We start from the raw sequence: 14,435 nt of genomic DNA, 5'->3' as shown, positions 1-14,435 counted from the left end.
TGGTCAGTTTCCATTGAAATGACTAAATTCTAAATTTTTAATGTCTAAATTTGGGCATTTTCTCAACTTACAGACTTATTTTACGAGATTCACCCATACCAATCATTAAATAATACTACATTTCCTTACTGAACTAGCATACTACAAACTTTTGTTTGCCCTATATAAATTATTTCACCAAATTCTTATTTACTTTGTATAATATACATTTATTTCAGTATGTATATATTTTCTCCAACTCATTATCAACCAGTACTTTAATCATCAGAAGTAATTTTACTCTACTAAATATTGGAAATGCATACTTAATAGTAATGATCAATATGTAAGTTCACGCCGCACCATTAAAACCTTTAAGATTTCTTTTACCTTATACACAGATGAAATTATGTATGAACTTTCATACAAAATGTGAAAAGGAAGAGAACATAAAATGGGCACTTCTGAGATAATACACCACAAAACACTTCCAAGTATTATCACTGAATGAGTGTGTTTATGAGTAATCGACGATCAATGACAGCAAACACTTGTCACCACCACACCCATCATTTTACGCAACTTTTATGCTAAATCAATTCACTAAAATAACATTTTTCTTCACTCTTCCTTACCTGTTAACCAGAGTAAAGTAGTCTCTATTTGCTCAGCACCAACTATCGATTTCTTTCGTTTTATAACCACAAATCACTGAAGAAACTTAAAATATGGCGTTCAGTCGATAGATTCGTTGATGTTCTCCTGTTGGCACTCGCGCAGAGGTAAAAATGTAGTTCCAAGTTATTTTTCTTATTTTACTGACGTTGAGTCATACATATAAATTACAATTCTTGAACTGCAAAATAAACATGATTTTTAATAAAACCACAACTTTTTATTGTTAATTAAGCATTAATTAGGATATATAATTTTGTTTCCGGATGTATTCATGCGCCCTGTCTGCTGCCTAGATGGATATCTTTAGGACGACAGGTTCATTTTCTGCATACTTTCCTCCGGAAAATGTAGAGGAAATGATGATTAAATGAAATGATTAGTAAATAAATTGTTGGAACTCATATTGCATTTAACTGATTTTTTTGTCATTTATACCTCATGAAAAAAATCAATGCTTATAAATATTTAATCGGCTTAACAAAACAGAGATCAAAAAAGAAAGGAAAAAGGTTATTTGTAAAATAGAATTCGTGTTTACATAAGCATTGTCCAACAGGAATATAAACAGAAAAAAAAATAATAATGATTATCAAGTGTGCAGAACATTATTGTAATATTATTATTGTATTTAACTTAGAGAATTTTGTGCTCAATAATTTGCTACAGAAGGGAATATGACATTTCTGATATTCCACAGAACTTTACAATGTGCGTTTAAAAAGTTTTGGAAATGTAGCTATGAAACAATAAGATTATCAGCTTAATTAGTTAATTTCCTGAGCTTATGTAGAATTTTCAGCATAAAGAAAACTGGGAATCATAATCGATATCGCCCGTCACAAATCCTGTCTCAGCTAATAGCAGTATGAATCAGTCTATTGTGACGAAATAACATACTTTCCGTTCTTAACCGTCTACTCACATGCATGATAGGACATTGAGGAAGCTTTTGATAATAAGGCCATACAGTAAATGAGCATTTGTTTACTCTGATAAGAATATAGCATTCTTCTTCAACAAAATATTTATCTTGCTTTTGTTCCTCGAAGTTAAATCCTTAGTCGATCCTCTCACAAAAACGGACTTATCTCTCAAGCTCAACGAACTCAACACTTCATAAAGTGTTACTTATTTGATAATGAATAATGCCCCACCATTATGTACCGAGGCTATGGAAGACGTGATAACGAGATGTAATCCCAGTGGTGGAATGAACAAAGTGGTAGAGAACGGTTTTCCACAAGGCCACTGGCGGGAGCTGGAGTCGAACCAAGTATTTCATGCACCAGAGGAGAGCGCTCTACCACTGAACCACAATTCATTGATATTATTATTATTATTATTATTATTATTATTATTATTATTATTATTATTATTATTATTATTATTATTTTTATTATTATTATTATTTTTATTTTTATTATTATTATTATTATTATTATTATTATTATTATTATTATTATTTTTATTATTATTATTATTATTATTATTATTATTATTATTATTATTATTATTATTATCGGCAGGTCCGTCGGACAAAAAGATAAACAAGGACTTTGAACGTGGCTTCCTATATACTTATTTATACTATGCAGTTTCCGTGTTAACAGTGATGTTAACAAAGAACAGTTTATACCCCTCACTAACGGTCTGTTTTAATAACATCTCTAGCTCGTGCTGTCCCTAGTTCGATTCCAGCTCCCGCCGAATGGATTTTGTGGTGGACAAGCATAGGGCGGATTTTCTCGAGGTTCTCCCGTTTCACCATTCCACCATTATCATCCATCCATCTCCTCATCATCATCGTAGGGGCACGGTGGCTTAGTGGTAGAGCGTTTTACCTCTGGTACATGGGACCCCTGGTTCGATCATCGATCAAGTAAGTTTGTGATTGACAACATTATGTCCGTGAGTTTTCTCGGGGTACTTTCGTTTCCTCCCACACTATCATTCCACTGATTCTTTCGTCACTATTAACTTGTCTTCATCATCCGACTCCTTTAGACTAAAGGGCATAATCGTTGGACATTGAACTGAAATATTTCATTTTTGTCATCACCCTATCTTCCTTAGCCTTGGTGTCTGAGCTCGCCCGTACTTTTGAATTTTAGTGAATAACACAGGGGTGCCCACAAAGGGGGGCTATGACTCAAATTGCGTCATTGAAATATTTTGGGGGTTAAAAATCTGTATAAATATGTTTGAGGGGGTGTAAAAATTAATCGAAAAGAAGATTTTTTCATAGAAGAACACCTACAGATAGGCCTAGACGATTGGGGGGTGCGTCATGGACATAAGGGGGTGGGCACCACTGAATAACATAATGAAGAATATCACAAATAATATTTTAAAAAATAAACACGATAATATCTACAAAACGCTATTATATGAACCAATAACTCTTTTCAAGAACTTCCGTATAGTATATCGTATTAATTGGGTGCCCAAGACGGCGTTATAAACTGTAAACCGTTTTTTTTTTTTTTTTTTTTTTTAACCTCATTTACCCAACAACCATACTAAGCCATAGCGCCCCATACTAAGGGTTTATCTAACGTATTGTTATCAGAAGTGTATTCATAATCTCTTATTAGCACCTAGTAGCTGACTAAATTAATCACATGCGACTAATTAATTTAGAACAGATGGTACCCTGGTTTAGCCATTGTTTAGCCACAATAAACTTACATTATGAGAATGCAAAGGCAATTAGTTACCTGTCTTTCACTCTTTCCTTTGATTTCATTTATTTATTTATTTATTTATTTATTTATTTATTTATTTATTTATTTATTTATTTATTTATTTGCCATCAACACAACAGGCATAAGCCCAATTATAGTGTTGGTGTATTACATAATACATTTACAATAGTTTTCTTAAACATAGAGTTCATATTGCAGATGTCAATTTCTTTGTGTTTGATACATATTTTGTTGTAAGTAGAACACATTCTCCAAATTGGTGATTTCAATAATACCTTGGTCCTTGCTTTTTTGCAATAAAACAGATCAGAGTTATTAGCACGAGTTTTAAGTGTCGGGACATGAAATTTAATGTTGATATGAGATCCGTACAATTAAATTCGTTTTGTACTATTTTATGGAGAAAAATCAAATCTGTCACATTTCGCCTTTGCTCAAGTGTAGGGATACAGAAGTTGTCTATTAATGTTAGATAATTTTCATAATATGGATAGATTCCAGTTGTCTTGTACATCAAGTATTTGATAAATTTAGATTGGACCTTTTCCACTTGGTGTCTGTATTGCTGTTGCGATGGGTTCCAAATCACAGCAGAATATTCCAGTTTTGATCGGACATAGGCATAATACATTTTTTGTTAGTGTAGTACTATTGTTAAATTCCTTTCCAGTTCTAATTATGAACCCTAACATCTTGAGAGATTCGTTAACTATGTTCTCTACATGGTTATTAAATGTCAGTTTCGTATCAAATATAACTCCAAGATCTTTGACTGAATTTAATCTATTTAGTGAGATCTGATTCATTGAGTAATCAAACTCTATTTGACTTTTGTTTCTGGTAAACGATAAAATGTTACATTTGTTTATGTTTACATTAAGTTTGTTAAGAGAACACCAATTAGCAATATTTTCCATGTCACGTTGTAAATCGAGACAGTCATGGATGGTCTTTATTCTACCGTATATTTTGAGGTCATCAGCAAAAAGCAATTTGTTACTTAATAATATATGATCAGGGAGATCGTTAATGAATAAAAGGAACAATAACGGACCTAGATTAGAGCCCTGGGGAATTCCAGAATATGCAATATAATCAGATGATTTATATTCCTTGTAGATAACAGTTTGTTTACGATTATTTAAATATGATGAAAAGAACTTGATCAAGGGAGAAGAGAAATTATATTCGCCTAGCTTATGTAATAATACCTTGTGATTGACTCTGTCAAATGCTTTTTCAAAATCTATATATATTACATCAACCTGACATCCTACATCTAACGAATTTGCTATAAAGTCTGTGATAAATGCAAGGTTTGTTGTTGTTGATTTGTGTGGGATAAAGCCATGTTGATAAGGTGAGATTACGGGTTGGATGTGGTCAATTATCCGTCGGTATAAGATTTGTTCAAATATCTTTGCAAAAGTAGGTAAAATTGATATAGGCCGGTAGTTATTTATTTCATGTTTATCATTGGTTTTTGGTATTGGGCAAACTATAGATTATTTCCATTTATCCGGAAAAACGCATGTTTTTAAAGCGAGATTGAATGCAATCCTTAGCGGATATGTAAACGCATCTATACAACCCTTTATGATATATGGAGGTATTCCATCAGGGCCAACAGCAGTTCTGGGCTTTAATTTTTTGATTGCCATTACTATTTCAGATTGAGTGATTTCCTCAATGGTAAGTGACTCTAGTTTGTTACTTACATAAGTTAATAAGTTAATAAGTTCATGGGTGAGTTAACTATACAACAGCTATTTAGCCGAGTTTTCTAAAATAATAGAACTGTTTCTTAAAGTGAACAGTGGGAGAAAAGTAGGAAAATTCCAGTTTTCTGAGGGATTCTTATAACTGATCGATAAATTATCTTCCCTTATAATTACAACATAATCCTTCTATTGTCTCTAATATTAATTGATTTCTACTTATACTCCCCGTTAAATACATCACTCAAAAATGAACATATTAATCATAATTTGATTTCGAGAGTACGCATGCGTACGTCTAAATTTCCGTAGTTGCCACACTTATTTTTCTTATTCGAGGTATTGGAGTTATATTAGTTAATCATACCCAAATCATCTTATTAGCTGAAATCCAAGCAGGCTCTGAATACATCCTCCTTAGTACAACACTTACTAATCGCGTGACTAAGATAGGCCTAATGATTCGAAAATACTGCGCCATATAAAGAAACAATTTTACATGTGATTATCATAGTACTAAGGATTTGCCTAACGCATGATTATAATTTCTGCATTCAGAAGAAAACGTTGTTGGTATTTTGCACGACTTTTATCGGAAGATGCAAGCCACGACTTTCCTGCAGGGTTGTCCAAACACCGTCTGAGAGAAATGGTAAGACAGGAAGTTAAGAGTCTTCATCCCGGCGAAATTAAAATACCGCTAATTTTACAGTAATTATGTGATATCTTCAAATAGATAAAAGATAATCGAAATGTGGAACAAGAGCGCCCTAGACAATATCATTTTACATGAGATACCGTTATCACGACTCACTTATCTGCTTTCGATTTCAAGCCATTTTGCAAATCGGCATTTATTTTCGCGTTTCTAAACAGCTGAAAACAGAAAGCCGCTAGGTGACTTGTGATAACGGTACCTCACGCAAAATAATATTGTCTAGGGCGCTCTTGTTCCATATTTCAATTATCTTTTATCTATTTGAAGATATCACATAATTACTGTAAAATTAGCGGTATTTTAATTTCGCCGGGATGAAGACTCTTAATACTGTATAATAACTTTGTTAAGGTAAAGGTAGAGTAATTTATACATGGGATTCGGTTTTCTCCCATAACCTTTTGTTATAAAAGTGTCTGTTATAAAACAATATAACACAGAATCACTAAATTCAATATAAAAATCCACTAAGTTAGAGTAAACAGGTATCCCAAGGCTCAGGGAGCAAAGGGAAGGATCCTCATAAAGCTTCCGGCATGCTAAGTGAAGTTGGCTAGGATTATTAGTGATCCAGATAAGCAAAGAGAAGTCAAAACTCCAGGCAAGCTGAGCTGAGAGGAAAACCAGGAAGCTTCATGCTAGTTGGATGGCTGCAATTAGGATTCTTTCAAAGCTCCATGCAAGTTAGGAGAGCGGTTAAGTTCAGGGCAACTGCCTAGGGCGGAAACATTTAGGACCGAAACAGTTGGCATTTTTTATATGCGGTTTATTAACATTAGCCAAACGTGCGTGCGCTAGTGCCCTACATATTTAGGAAGAGGAAGTTGGTGAAAACTGGGATCACCCAAAATCGATTACTGCTTATCTATATGGAGCGGGGGAACATCTATCTGGTCGTAATACGTTTTCGTGTTTCCACTGTTCATTCTATGTCTAAAGAAGATCTCCTGTATGATTTGAATGTCCAGACTCCGGAAGCTCGCAGAAATGTCACTGATCTAAAGTTTCTACATAAGGTATCGATGTAAACTTGAGGTCTGAAGCCCTACTTCAAGAATTATCCCTTCATATTCCTACCCATGTAGCAGCAAATACCCACCTCTTTCACCTTTTCCGCCCTTTACTGTCGATTATTCAAAGGCCCTTCTTTCACAGAACACCAAATTTATATGATCAGATAACAACTGATGTGGACATTTTTTTTTAATCTACTCAGCTTTTGACAGAATAATTACACAAGATCAAATTAACTAAAAACGAATTAAGAAACTTCATCTTTACCTTTTTTGTTTTATATTTACAATGGACATCAACATGTTTTAGATTACAATGAAACTTCAATTTCCTGTTGCCCTGTGGTTATATTACTAAAATTTAATTTAAAATGCCACAGCAAAGTTTTTTTTTTTTTTTTTTTTTAATAATTGGCTTATAGATTACTTATTAATACCATAGAGTGAGACATTGAAATTAAATTTTATTTTATTTAATGCTTAAACAAATGGTAACAAGGTGATGATGTGGTGACTTCATTTTGGTTTTGGATCGGGAGAAGATGATTATAGGGGCGCAGACATGTTTTTCGCCTAGGGTATAAAATATCATAGAGCCGTCCCTGGTTTAGTTCCCACAATGCTCCAGGGAAGCAGATTGGGCAGGAGGCCTACGGCCAACACCGGTGGCGCTAGTGTTCCTCTTCAATCACATGACCAAGTGGTGACGATGACTCCTGTCGTTTGCTTCATGTGGTAACCTCTAGTGGAAGAACACGTGATCTTGTTTATAAATAAAAGTGATTGTTGATGTTTATATAACTACATACAGGATATTCTCTTAGAGATCTATGGAACGGTCGTCGCTTGCCTCTATCGATATAGGCATTAGTTATGGGTAACATAAATGTTTCTTTATATAGAAATTATAATCATGCGTTAGTCAAATCCTTAGTACGACGCTAATCACACAGTAACATTGTTTCCGAATATAGTGCATTCTGAGTAAGGATAAATGACTACTAATGTGCGAGTTGCCGTGTAACGTGGGTTCCTGTCACCACGGCATGGCGCGTCCTCAGGTTGCGGATCGAGGAGAAGGCCTCTAGATATAGAGGTTAGCTGCGAATATACTGAATAAGCAGTCGCGGACAGACGACTAGGAGTGGTCCTCCAGCTTGGGGGTTTGGGTAAGGCTAACACCCTCATCCTGTAAAAAATGGTACTTGTTCAGAAACATTCACAAAAGCCTCGGACAAGGACTGATAACTTGGCACGACATCAGCAAAAGAAAATGGACATGAGATTTGGAACATGGAATATTAGAAGTCTTTATAGGGCAGGCGCGTTAAAATCTGTAACGAGTGAGTTAGAGAAATACAGGATAGACTTAGTAGGAGTTCAGGAAGTTAGGTAGGAAGGAAATGGATCTGAGAATTCCGGAAATTTTACGTTCTTTTACGGGGAAGGAAATAAAAATCACCAGTTAGGAACAGGGTTTTTCGTTCACAAACGAATATTACCAGCAATTAAACGGGTTGAATTTGTTACTGACAGACTTTCTTTTATTACTCTTAAGGGACGGTGGTGTGATATTATTGTTTTAAATGTACATTCTCCAACTGAAGATAAGGGTGACGATATAAAAGATAGTTTTTACGAAGAAGTGGAACGGATATTTGACCAACTCCCGAGATACCATATGAATATTCTATTAGGGGATTTCAATGCGAAGGTAGGACGAGAGGATATTTTCAAACCGATTATAGGGAACGAAAGTTTGCATAAGGAAAGTAATGACAACAGTGTTAGACTCGTGAACTTTGCAACATCCAAAAACCTAATCGTGAAGAGTACAAAATTCCCACATCGCGACGTTCATAAATACACTTGGACATCACCAGACGGAAAAACACATAATCAAATTGATCACGTTTTAGTAGATAGAAGAAGACAATCTAGCATAATTGACGTCCGGTCGTTTAGAGGGGCTGATTGTGACACTGATCACTACCTGGTAGTAGCGATAATACGGGAGAGATTATCGTTGAATAAAGGTAATAATCAATGTCCGAAAACGGAGAGAATTAATTTAAAGAAATTAGAAGAGAGCCAGGTAAGAGAGGAATACCAGATTGAAGTTTCGAATAGATTCGCGGTTTTAGAAGGCTCGGGGTGCACTAGTGTTGAGGATACTTGGATTGATATTAGAGGTAGCATTAAAAGTTCAGCAATAGAAAAATTGGGACACGCGGAAATACGTAGGAACAAACCATGGTTCGACCAAGAATGCATTAAACTAGCAGAGAAGAGAAAACAGGCAAAATTACGGTGGCTACAAAATCCGAATGAAACAACTACACAAAATTTCGCAGATATCAGGCGGGAAACTTCCAAAACTTTTAGAACAAAGAAACGGGATTTTTTGAAAGCTAAAATTAAGGAACTTGAAGATAATAGTAAAAATAAAAATATTCGGGACATGTATAAGGGGATCAGCCAATTTAAGGAAGGCTATCAACCTCGTGCTTATATATTAAAGAAATCTGACGGAACACTTCTCACCGATACGGATAGCCTCTTAAATAGATGGAAAGATTTCTTTGACGATTTGCTGAACACGCAGCCAAAAACTAATGTGCGTGGAGAAAAGGAGATGCACACCGCAGAACCGTATATTCCAGAACCCAATCGAATAGAAGTGGAAGCCGCTATAAAGAAATTGAAGAAACACAAATCTCCGGGTGTAGATGAAATTCCGGCTGAGTTAATTTTAGCTGGAGGCGAAAAATTGTGGAACAAGATACACAAACTCATTCTCCTTATCTGGAACAAGGAAGAATTGCCACAAGAATGGAAAGAATCAATCATTGTTCCAATTCACAAGAAAGACGACAAAACTGACTGTAATAATTCGAGGCATTTCTCTTCTGTCAACATCCTATAAAATCCTTTCAAATATTCTGTTAGCAAGATTGACCCCATACGCAGATGAAATTATTGGAGATTATCAGTGCGGATTTAGACGAAATCGATCAACTATCGACCAAATATTTACCATTCGCCAAATACTCGAAAAGAAGTGGGAATACAATACCCCGGTACATCAACTATTTATTGATTTTAGAAAGGCTTACGACTCGGTTAGGAGAGAAACATTATACAACGTTCTTACAGAACTTGGAATACCGAGAAAGCTAATTAGATTAATTAAGATATGTTTAAGTGAATCCCAAAGTAAAGTCCGGGTAGGAAAATTTTTGTCCACGAGCTTCCACGTCGAAAATGGCCTGAAACAAGGAGATGCGTTGTCGCCATTATTATTTAACTTTGTGCTGGAATACGCCATAAGGAAAATCAAAGATAGCAACCAGGGCCTAGAGTTGAACGGCATTCACCAGGTAATGGCATATGCTGATGATGTAAATTTAATAGGGGATGATAGGAGAACAGTAGAAATAAATGCAGAGATCTTATTAAACGCTTGCAGGGACATGGGTTTAGAAGTAAATGCAGAGAAAACTAAATACATGGAAGTGCGTCGGGACCGTAATACGGCAAATTGTGGAGGCGTTAAAATATTAAATAATGCTTTTGATAAAGTGGATACTTTCAAATATTTAGGATCAATATTAACAGACGAAAATGATATTCACGAAGAAATTAAATGTCGACTAAAAGCAGGGAATTCGTGTTACTATTCGGTTCAAAATCTCTTGTCATCGCGAATTCTGTCGAGGAATTTGAAGATTAAAATATATAAAACGATAATCATGCCTGTTGTTCTATATGGTTGTGAAACATGGTCGCTTACTCTGAGGGAAGAACATAGACTGAAAGTATTTGAGAACAGGATCCTGATACGAATATTCGGACCCAAGAGGAACGAGAATGGGGAATGGCGGAAGCTTCATAACGAGGAACTACATAGTTTATACGGTTTACCCAACATTGTTAGGGTCGTCAAGTCTAGGAGGCTTAGGTGGGCAGGTCATGTAGCTAGAATGGAAGCAAGTAGAAACGCTTTCAAAGTCTTGACAGGTAGATCCATAGGAAAACGACCATTAGGAAGACCTAGGCGCAGATGGGAGGACAATATTATGATGGATCTCGCAGAGATAGGAATACAAAGTAGAAACTGGATGCAATTAGCTAAGGATAGAAGTCAGTGGAGAGCTTTTGTGAACGCGGCACTGAACTTCCGGGTTCCATAGGCCATAGAGTTAGTTAGTTAATTAGTTAATGTGCGAGTTGAAACAGAGCCGAATACAGTAACAAAGGATGAGAAATTGGATTAATTCCACCCTTACCTATATAGGAACACAAATATATGAGTAACATATATTAACAAGAACTATTGTAAGCCCCGCACCATAAACTGTAGGCCCAACACTGGAAAACGGTGAGCTAGCCAACCAACATTGACTCTACGTTGTAATTGGGTGACTTACGAGCGTTTGCCTACCAAGTCAATTGTTCATCGTAACACCTAGAAAAGAAGTGGAATTATAGTTGCAAGTACGAGGACAAAACTATTGGACAAATAAGAACAAAATGCTGGATAATTGATGACAAACTGTTTCGTAAATGACGGCAAACAGTAGGATAAATGACGGCAAATTGTTGGAAAAATTAAGCCAAACTGCTGCGTAAATGATGGCGGACTCTTGAGTAAATGACGGGAAACTACTGAATAAATGTTGGATAAATGATGGCAAACTACTAGATAAATGACTATAAACTGCTAGGTAAATGACAGTAAAATATTGCATAAATGATGGGGAACTACTGGATAAATGGCTGCAAACTGTTGGGTACATGACAGAAAATGTTGGATGAATGACAAGAAAAAAAAATGTTGGATAAATGACGGCAAACTGCTTGGTAAATGATGGTAAATTACAGTAAATTATTGGATAAATGATGGGAAATTGTTAGATAAATGATTGTAAAGTGCTGATTGGACAATAAATACTGTATATACTTTCAACTATATTGGAACAACGAATTTTTTCCAGTTTATTTGTGTGATTTCCATTTTCCAATCACGCAGACATTAACCTACTCAGAGTCCACCAAATGTACTGCTTGGGAAATAGTGTCATATTTATAAATATGTGCAAAATATTACTCTAAAAAAATATGTAAAGTATTCAAATTAAGATCTACAAAAATAAATAAATAAATAAATAAATGAACTTACAATTCCGAAATGGGCAACTCTTGCTCTCGACAATAAAGGCAACAATACATTATTACTTGTTATTATTATTATTATTATTATTATTATTATTATTATTATTATTATTATTATTATTATTAATGATGATGATAATAATAATAATAATAATAATAATAATAATAATAATAATAATAATAATAATAATAATAATAATAATAATACACTAAAATATTTCACTTCTTAAAATATTGAGAGAATGTTTTTTGACGTAAAAGTTTTTCCTTTCTTTTTTCAGGAAAGTTTTTCCTTCCTTCTACGGAACTTGCCAGACAGCAGTAAAATCCCCGTAAGGAATTGGTCATTGCGTTTGTCGGCTCATTGTCGGCCTAAGTAGGTATATAAAATCGGCCCAGTGTCGACTTGACGTCGGCATGTTCATGGAGCAATATTTTCTCAGCCTGGTTCATGGGTGCAAACGATCCATCCATTATGTGACCTGTTTGTTGTTGTTGTTATCTATTTGAAAATTATATTTTATTGAGATATTCAGTACGTTGCTCAGAAACAGCGGAATTGATGCGAGAAGGAGTTACGTCCTTTGAATCCAAATATTGAAGAAGAATTGGGAGGTCCATCCTCGCTCGAAGTCGCCGCTACTGTCCTTACGTGTATGTAAAAAGTCACTAAATTGCGAAAAAAATCGAGAGTAAACACAAGTAACTAGTTGGGCAGAGAAATTCCATTTTCTGGAGCTGTTCCAAGCGCGAAATGAGGCCCATTCTATCGGTTCGTTTTCGTTGTTGCTTTGGGAAAAAAAATACGGAAAGAGAAAGTTTAAAAAAAGAAACAAAAATGAAAGAAAATAGACGCATGCAATACTTCGAGAAAGAACATCAAAGAAAAGTATGCGGTACAAATAACTGAAAGTAAAAAGAGGGCGCTATTGGCATTGTTTAGATTGTTAAACCCTTTCTGTACCTTTCTTTTGCTTTTATTTGAAGAAAAAAAAAACAGTTGGGTCAGTCAGCAGGTCGGGTTAATACTTTATTTTTAGCTCTGTTAAGTTTGATCATGTTAGTTTTTTCTGAAAACTTTTTTTGCTGGTTTTATACTGTATAAGTGCTTGGGCGGGCATAATGTTAAGCGACCCTTCCGGGGAAATTCAATTACTGTATTGGGTAAAATTGGTTGAGATTGAACCATAGAACAGTATGTAGGTAGTTTAATTTCAGAATTCTACTTGCAGATGGCAGGGGAAATTATTTGGTATGTGTCATTGCATTGAATTGCATAGGAATGTTGAATCTTCTTTCCCAGTTCACTCAAAAGTTAGAAAATGTGACATGACAATATGTTTCCCCGAGCCGCTTATATACACGTATAGGTTGCAGAAAGGATGGATGTGTTATGAAAGTTCTATAGGGTAGGGTAGTTCCAAAATATGTTTGAAATATGAATGTTTAAGAGTTTTACGGATCTTGACAGCACTTTACAAACATAATAAACAGTGTTTGAAAAATTTTCTGCTGACTTATGTGTCAATTTAGAAAACCAAGCACCACAAAATTACATATTTTGGCATATTTTTTGGGCTAAAAATTGTAATAAAGAGATTATTAAAGTTATTTGAATCTTATTCGTACACTTCATCACATTTCTTTAATGGACAGGATATTTATTTCAGTTTTTCTCTGTGGATTTCTCAAGGTCAGACTTCCGGAGCCAAGACAGGTGATATTTTGAAAATTTGCGCATACTTATAGAAACAAGAAGCTCTTTGTTTCGTGACCTTCTACAAGCTTTCATTCTCATGCAATTTAAACCTTTGTTCAGGAAATTTGTGGAAACGAATTATAATCATTGGTTCGTTTTCAAGAACTCTTATCATTGGTTCGATTTATAGGGTTGCCATATTTCAAAAATGAAAATCCAGAACGACGCTACTAAATTACGAGAATCTTTGAAATGCTTAAAATGAAAAGAAGTGTTATATACTCATTTACTTTTTTTTTTCATTAGATAGAGTTGTTCAAGTATTATTGTTGTGTAAGAAGGAAAAAGAAATCTGCTGCAAATAATTCAAAAAATAAGTTTTCCCCACCTGATTAGCTTCTATTGAATAAAATAGTCCAACATTTTCCCATTGTTGTCTGTTCAGTTTTATTATTGTAATTGAAACAATATACTTTTCTTCTTTAATGGTCAGCGAAAAATTACCAAAAATATCAGTCAGGGATTATTCATTAAAATATTTCAGAAGCAAGATGCAGATTGAAACATAGTAGTAATGATAATAATAAGATTGAGCTGTAAAACCCTTTGTCCCTGTCCCAATGAAACGAATGCTTCGTTCAATGTCAAAATAGTTAAATCGTGAACTTAATTAAATCCATATTTTACATATTGAAGTTTTTTTTTTTTTTAATTAAACTTTTGTATTGCCATACTCAGAACTTTAAGAGA

General features: G+C 34.6%; 1 protein-coding gene across 6 annotated transcripts in view; it reads right to left on the bottom strand.

Moving 5' to 3' along the window:
• The window catches only part of arm (armadillo), a 68,478-nt gene extending 67,708 nt beyond the window's left edge, over window positions 1–770 (bottom strand). For 5 of the 6 annotated variants that reach the window (XM_081745206.1, XM_081745208.1, XM_081745209.1 and 2 more), the window contains exon 1: window positions 615–770. The gene's annotated coding sequence lies outside the window, so the exon portion shown is untranslated. Of the gene's footprint in view, window positions 1–369; window positions 513–614 lie in introns of those variants that run through there. The other variant, XM_081745207.1, reaches the window with a different exon arrangement.
• Between the last annotated feature and the right edge of the window lie 13,665 nt (window positions 771–14,435).

Source organism: Thermobia domestica, chromosome 18 (genome assembly GCF_964235325.1).
Source record: "Thermobia domestica chromosome 18, izTheDome1.hap1.1, whole genome shotgun sequence".
NCBI classification, from domain to species: Eukaryota; Metazoa; Arthropoda; class Insecta; order Zygentoma; family Lepismatidae; genus Thermobia; species Thermobia domestica.
This window is presented reverse-complemented; position numbering and strand designations above follow the sequence as displayed.